Here is a 7,886-nt window from a genome sequence, read left to right as displayed (position 1 = left end):
CAAATGGCTCATTCCAGGTGCTTGGGTATGGACTAAAGGAGGGATGGCATTGTTCTAAAAATATAGAAAGAGCTATGGCTACAAGAGAAATTCTATCAGATCATCTGGTTGAAAAGTGTAGGTGTTTCTTGGCAAGGAGGTTGGGTGAGGTGGTTACACTTTCTGACATCTCTCTTTCAGACTAATAGCCTGTTAATGCCTCCTATTGGCCCAAGTCATCCAGGAACCAGAGGGTCTGTGAACCTCCTTGACTCAACATTATAGAGGTACACAAAAGAATGGAAGGGAAGAAAAATGAATCCAGAAGAGCAAATAGAAAAGAATCATAAGATTATCTTTTAATACAATGGAAAGAACAGAATAGACGTGAAAGTTGAGACAGTATTAAGGGAATTCAAGGATGAGTGATGGTCAGTAGAAAAGGTTTAAGAGAGAAAGAGGCATTGAGTCATGGGTCACAGATCCTCTTTCCCAGAGTGGAATCCTAGAAGTTGAAAAAGTAGGCATATCATATCAGTCTCTTAGTGACTCACTACACACCAAAAGAGAGCTCTAAGTGCACACATGAAAAATCTTAGTGTGAAATGCCAGAATAGCATCCTGTTTACTCATGGAGTGTGGAAGGGTAAACTCTGGAGTCCACTTGGGGTGTCCTTGGTCTCTCCCCAGTCTTCTCCTCTGACTCAGTATGGCCTACACTTTCTATTCTAAGAATATCCAAAGCAGAATAATCTGCAACGACATAAATGATGTAAATTAAAATCTTCAGGTAAATAACAGATTTGAAGCATCCAAATAAAGATTAAATGAAAATGATACTTTACAGACATTGCCTTCTGGACCAGTGTATGAGCAATATATGGAAATTAGTCCACCATTTGTATTTGTAAAAAACAAAAATTGCATTTTTAAAAATTTTATTGAATCACCGTGAGATAGTTACAAGCTTTCATATTTGGGTTACAATCTCACAATGATCAAACACCCATCCCTCCACCAGTGCACATTCCCCACCAACCATATCCCAGGTATACAACCCCTTTCCCACCCTCCCCCTGCCTCCATGGAAGACAATATTCCCCATATTCTCTCTCTATTTTTGGGCATTATGGCTTGCACACAGACACTGAGAGGTCATCATGTTTGGTCCATTATCTATTTTCGGCATGCATCTCCCATCCCAATTGGTTCCTCCAGCCATCATTTTCTTAGTGATCCCTTCTCTATTCCATCTGCCTTCTTCCCTCTGCTCATTAAACAGTCTTCCAGCTATGGGACAATCCCCCTGGCCCTTGTATCTACGGTTCTTGGGTGTCAGCCTCATGTGATGCTACCCTACACTCCACAAATGAGTGCAGTCTCTCTATGTCTGTCCCTCTCTTTCTGACTCATTTCATTTAGCATGATACTCTCCATGTTTATCCACTTATAATCAAATTTCATGACTTCATCTCTCCTAAAAGCTGCATATTATTCCATTGTGTAGATGTGCCAAAGTTTCTTTAACCAGTCATCTGTTTTAGGGCACTCGTGTTGTTTCCATATTTTGGCTATTGTGAACAGTGCTGCAACAAATATATAGGGACAGATATCATTTCTACTGTGCTCTTTTGCATCCTTGGGATATATTCCCAGAAGTGGTATTGTGGGGTCATATGGAAGCTCAATTTCTAGTTTTTGAAGGACTGTCCATATTGTTTTCCAGAAAGGCTGGACCAGTCGGCCTTCCCACCAACAGTGAAGGAGTGTCCCTTTTCCCCCACATCCATGCCAGCACTGGTTGCTTTTGTTCTTTTGAATGTGTGCCAGTCTCTGTGGTGTGAGATGATATCTCATTGTTGTTTTGATTTGCATCTCCCTGATGACTAGGGATGTGGAGCATTTTTTCATGTGCCTTTGGGCTATTTGTATTTCTTTCTTCAGCAAACTTCTGTTCATTTCTTCTCCCCATTTTTTGATGGGGTTGGGGTTTTTTTTCTTATACAATTATATTAGTGTGTTGTATATCCTGGATATTAATCCTTTATCAGATGGGTATTGTATATTCTTTCCCATTCTGTGGGCTCTTTCTGCATTTTAGTCACTGTTTCTTTTGAAGTGCAGAAGCTTCTTACTTTGATGTAGTCCCATTTGTTTATGTTTGCTTCCACTTCCATGGTTAGTGCTGTTTCATCCTTAAAGATGCTTTTAGCTTCAATGTCATGGAGAGTTCTACCTACATTTTCTTCTAAGTTCCTTATAGATTCATATCTGATATTGAGGTTTTTAATCCACTTTGATCTGACTTTTGTGCCTGGCATTAGACAGAGGTCAGAGTTCATTTTTTGCAGGTAGCTATCCAGTTTTCCCAGCACCACTTGTTGAGGAGGCTTTCCTTGTTCCACTTCACATTGACTTTAACCACTAATTTTATTTACCTGAATAACTCTATGTTAGAGCAAAACATTGACTGTATCTTTGAGCTGCCGTAAACTTTGAGATCTGCAAAGATTGTGCCATCTGGTACAAAAAAACATCTCTGAAAATAAATTTTTGAATTTATTTAAAAATCGTAGACCTGGGCCCTATGCAAACAGGATGAGAATGCTATTTGGGTCTCCCAAAGAGGAATCGAAAGAGCTATGCTGGGAGTATCATGGTATCATGTCTCACTCAAGTGAGAGAAGGAATCCGGAGTTCTGACCTCCGTCTCGTTTGCCAAGGCATCAAAAATCAGATGGGCCGGTCATGTAATGCGATTCAGGGATGACCGCTGGACTAGAGCTGTTACTAACTGGATTCCACCGGATGTCAGAAGACCTCGTGGCCGCCCACCAACTAGATGGTCAGATTTCTTCATCAAATCCCTGAGTGGATGGTTTGAGGCTCTTCCTGTTCCTGGAGCAAGCAGATAACATTGGGCTGCACTAGCTTGCAACAGGGACAAATGGAGACGTTACTGGCGCCCGCTTGAGCAAATCGAAGATCAACGGGACTGCAAGTGATACAAGTGATTTAAAAATATTTCTAGGGGCTAGAGATATAGGTCCACAGGCTTGTTGAGCACAGGCTTTGCACGCAGGAACCCTACGTTCAATCCCCAGCATCCAACAGTTGAGTGAGCACTGCTGGGAGCAACTCCTGAGTATAACCCCCCAGAGTCACTATAGGTGTGGCCCAAAATTCAAAAAATAGGGGCTGGAGTGATAGCACAGCGGGTAGGGCGTTTGCCTTGCGTGTGGCTGACCCGGGTTAGATTCCCAGCATCCCATATGGTCCCCCAAACACTGCCAGGAGTAATTCTTAAGTGCAGAGCCAGGAGTAACCCCTCAGCATTGCTGGGTGTGACCGAAAAATTTTAAAAAATCAAAAAAATAGAAGTAAGTAAGGTTATCATTATGTCAATAGTTAGAACGTTTTGGGTTCTCTAATTAAATAGGAACAATATGCATTTATGTTTCAAGTTCTTAGGATGTACTAGAGGCTATAGTGTTAAGTGAAATAAGTCAGAAAGACAAATACTGGATGATGTCACTCACACCTGGTTTTAAAGAAACAAAACAAGGGAATATATAATGTTTAGTAAAAATAAACTCTTTAACTCTGATAATGGAATTTTGGTTACCTAGCTGGGAGGTGCAATAGGAAAGAATTCCATGCACAGTGGTGAAAAAATGGGATGATGGGCATGGTGTGATAATATTGTAACCCCAGGATAAACACTTACATTCTTACAAATCATTGTTACTTCCATAAAACTAAAGAAAGACAAAGTTGCTATGTCTATTTTTCTTCCTGAAAGCCATATTTTATTAAATGCCTAAGATCTGCATTAGGTGGCCTTTGAAACAGAAACATGCATCTGTCAAGGAGTCTCTTAGGGGAGTAGATAGAAACCTGGGGTCAGTCAATGCTGAAAGGATGAGGTCAATGGTGGTGTTATTGGAGGTGGAAACATTGTATGCTTTAAACCCTGTTGTCAACAACTTTGTAAATCATGGTTTCTAAACTACAAAAATAATAAACTCTACCATGTTCACTGCCTGTTAGTATTCACACCCTGTAAAGAGATCTAGTGACTTGCTTCTAATTAATAGAATAAAACAATGACGACTTACCATTGCTGAATTTCAGCTACAAAAAGACAGATTTCTTTTTTGCTTGTGATCTCTTACATACTCTTTCTTTGAGTTCTTGCTTTGGAAGAAGTTCTTGCTTTGTCATACTGTGAATTATCCTCTGGAAAGGTCAATTTTGCAAGGAATTGAGGGAGTTCATCAGCTAACAATCAGTGAAACTATCAATCCAGTAACTTGTGAAGACCTGAATTTTGCCAATGACCGTGAGTTTAGAACTATGAGATTTTTTCCAGTCAAGTCTTCAGATAAAATCACAGTGCCTGGATTGCAGGGTCATGAGAGACCCCAAGACTAAGGACACAGAAACTGGAGTGATAGTACAGTGGGTAGGGCATTTGCCTTGCATGTGGCCGACCCAGGTTCGATTCCCAGAATCCCATATGGTCCCCTGAGCACTGCCAGGAGTAATTCCTGAGTGTACAGTCAGGAGTAACTCCAGTGCATCACCAGGTGTGACTCCCCCGAAAGACTAAGGACCAATCTAAATCACAGATTCCTAACCCACAGAAACTGTGAGATAATAGATGCTGCTTATAAAAATGCATAAAATTATGGGGCTGGAGTGATAGTACAGCAGATTAGACACTTGTCTTGCATGCAGCTGACCTGGATTTGATCCCCAGCACTTTATATGGTCCCCTGAGTTCAGAGCCAGGAATAAGCCCTGAGCACTGCTGGGTGTGGCCTCCAAACCATAATAATAATAATAATAATAAATTATTTATATAGCACATTAAAATTAAAAGAAAATCTATACATGATAATAAATATAAACATACTTTTTTTCTTTTTGTGTCACACCCGGCATTTCACTGGGGTTACTCCTGGCTCATGCATTCAGGAATTACTCCTGGCAATGCTTAGGGGACCATATGGGATGCTGGGAATCAAACTTGGGTTGCCTGTGTGCTATCGCTTAGCCCCGTAAACATATTTTAAACCATTAGGTGTATGAGTAATTTGTTACACAGTAGTAGTCACTACCTAGTAAGACCAAAGAAACATTTACTTATTCTTTGCCATTCTCTGCCTGTAAAAATGCTATTCCAAAAAAACTTAAAACTATAGGATTTCTTACATAGTTAAGTATTCTCAAATGTGAAGGTATTAGTCTCTTAAAGGGGCTAATGAGAGGGAATATTTCTCCCAGGAAGTTTTGATGGAACGGTCACTCACTAATGCCCGTTATTAATATTATAGAATGATAAAAATTCATCTTTGGGGGCAAGGACCATGTTTGGTTCTCTGTAAAATGTCCATTTCCTCTTGAAAGGAAAAGTTATTTTTCACTAACTTCATTTTTAACATAAAAAATCCATTTTCATCAACACAAAATACTGGAATGGCTTCCAGAAAGGATATTAGTGAAAGCAACCACATACACAGAATCATATCTTCTCTGAGCAAGTCTTATTTCATGCTTGAGCTCATCTGCACATCCTTTGGAGACAGCCCTGTTTCTAGGAGTAGTCTAGGCCTCTGTCATTATTGAGAGATGACCATGTTGGCTCACAGCCAGTAACTTGTTTGTAAGAGATTTTCTCCTTCTCTCTGGCCAGCAGGTTTATCTGACTGAAGCTGTCTTGTCTGAGAATGAGGCAGCTGGATGAAGTCATGGCTGGGATTCAGAAAGCTCACACTGCTTTCTCATAGGTTTGGTTCATGGGGGGCGGAATTCTACTGCCTGAGAGTAGTTGTAGTTTATGAGTTGGTGTTTGGAAACTAGATAAAATTTGAGCTTCTCTTCTTTTATTCAACGACTCACTAAATAAACTTAGTTGTTAATGAGAGAATAATTTTCCTGCAGGTCTTCGTGTTTGCAAAACCATCCAATTTAGGATTGGGGACGTGGTTCAAGTGGTAGAGTATATGTTCCACCTGTGTGAAGCCCTGAACTTGATCCATGACCACTGCACAGCCTCCAGAGCACTGATGAGGGTCGTCCCCCTGGCCCCCAGTAGTGATGGGAATAGACCCTATAGCTAACAACAAAAAATCATCAGTCAAAATTCAAATTTACAAATGCAAAGAAAATAATTTTACTATGAGTATGTCTTGGTATACTATATGTGGAAAGAAATAGACACAAAACTCCCTTGTAGAATCTGCAGCGAGGGTCCAGATTGTGCCAGTATTTTAAATGCAGCTATGATTCTAATGGTAAGAGTCGAAGCAGTGAACAAAATATCCTTCAAAGATCTGGCCATTTCTGAAATGGGTAGCTGGTGATTTTCCTGATTCAGATTTAAATGTGCATCTTTGTGCAAGTAAGAGATCAGATTTCAAGAAGACTTAATTGGTTTTGAGTGAGAGATAAAACTGATTTCTGTTGATGTCTGGTGATTTGCATTCCTAAAACTCAGCAACCATGCTAGGCCTTCTGGACCAGCCACTATGAGAAATTTTCCACAATTTTCTATTGACCCTATTACTTTTATTATATAAAATGTTAGGCACCATGGTTTGTAACACTGTTAATAGTAGGGCTTCCTGAATAAAATATTATAGCACCCCACCTTCTACTAGAGTGTACACTTTCCTTTTATTTGAAAAATCTTCAGATGAATTCACGTGAAAATTTTTGAGAAAAGGTAAGTAGTCCATTTTACAAATAAACATAGACTGGAGCCATTGTGTACTCATTTAAAATTTTATCAGAATTATTAAATGTCTCTGGGACATGGAGAACAACATTTCTGCTGTATTAAATTTATATGAATTCAAGAAATCACTAATGCAAATTCAGGTGGGCAATAAGAGGGTGCTAAATCTCAGATATCTCATAACTATCCCCTACACTGTGAGCTAGACTCTGCTTGATTAGTTTAGTTATAAGGTGTGGGTTTACTGCCATGTAATAAGAAGGGAACATATCAATAAGAACTATAGAGTTTGGAGATAGTAGGCTATACTTAGTGGCTAGGAGATAGTAGGCTGTACTTAGTCAATGGGGTAGTATATTGGGGTTGTGTTCCTAATTGTTTCTTGTTTTGGAATATATCCACATATTCTCAGGGCTTATTCCTGGCTCTGTGCGCAGGGGCCACTCATCGCAGTGCTCTGGGTATGTGGTACCTGGGTTGGAAGCCAGATCAGCTTCATGCAAGACAAGCATTTTAGCTGCTGTACCATCTCTCCAGGTTGCAGACTGAGATCTTAAATGGCATTATATTTATATATTAACTCAATTTTTGTGTGCTTCTGGTATCATTCAGCATGAGAAGAACATGGTCTCAATAACCCCTGATCCTAAATATTATCCTAAAATGAAGAGACATGTGTCAGTAAGTCTTTGAATCATTTGTTACACAGAATTATTTTAGCATAACCCTAACTCATACATCTTGACCCTCCATTGTCCCAAGTTCAAGTATTAGGATTTCAATTCTATTTATCAAAACCACTAGTCACTATATACCTCTATCCTTTCATCCCATGGCATTCACATCACCAAAGCCATGATAGTAAAAAGACATAAAACATCTGAAGTACAGGTGTGAGATAGAGGAATTCAGGGCCTAACCTAAAAATATCTCTATATTTCTTTGTCATTGTACAGAGAAATCCAATATTTACCTAAGACATACTTTTCCAAGCAAGTAATTATGTATCAGACTTGTAAAAAAAACATTGAAGAGGCTGGAGCAATAGCACAGCAGGTAGGGCATTTGCCTTGCATGCTGCTGACCCGAGTTCGATTCCCAGCATCCCATATGGTCCCACAGCACTGCCAGGAGTAATTCCTGAGTGTAGAGCCAGGAGTAACCC

This window comes from Sorex araneus, chromosome X (genome assembly GCF_027595985.1).
Source record: "Sorex araneus isolate mSorAra2 chromosome X, mSorAra2.pri, whole genome shotgun sequence".
Classification (NCBI taxonomy): Eukaryota; Metazoa; Chordata; class Mammalia; order Eulipotyphla; family Soricidae; genus Sorex; species Sorex araneus.
This window is presented reverse-complemented; position numbering follows the sequence as displayed.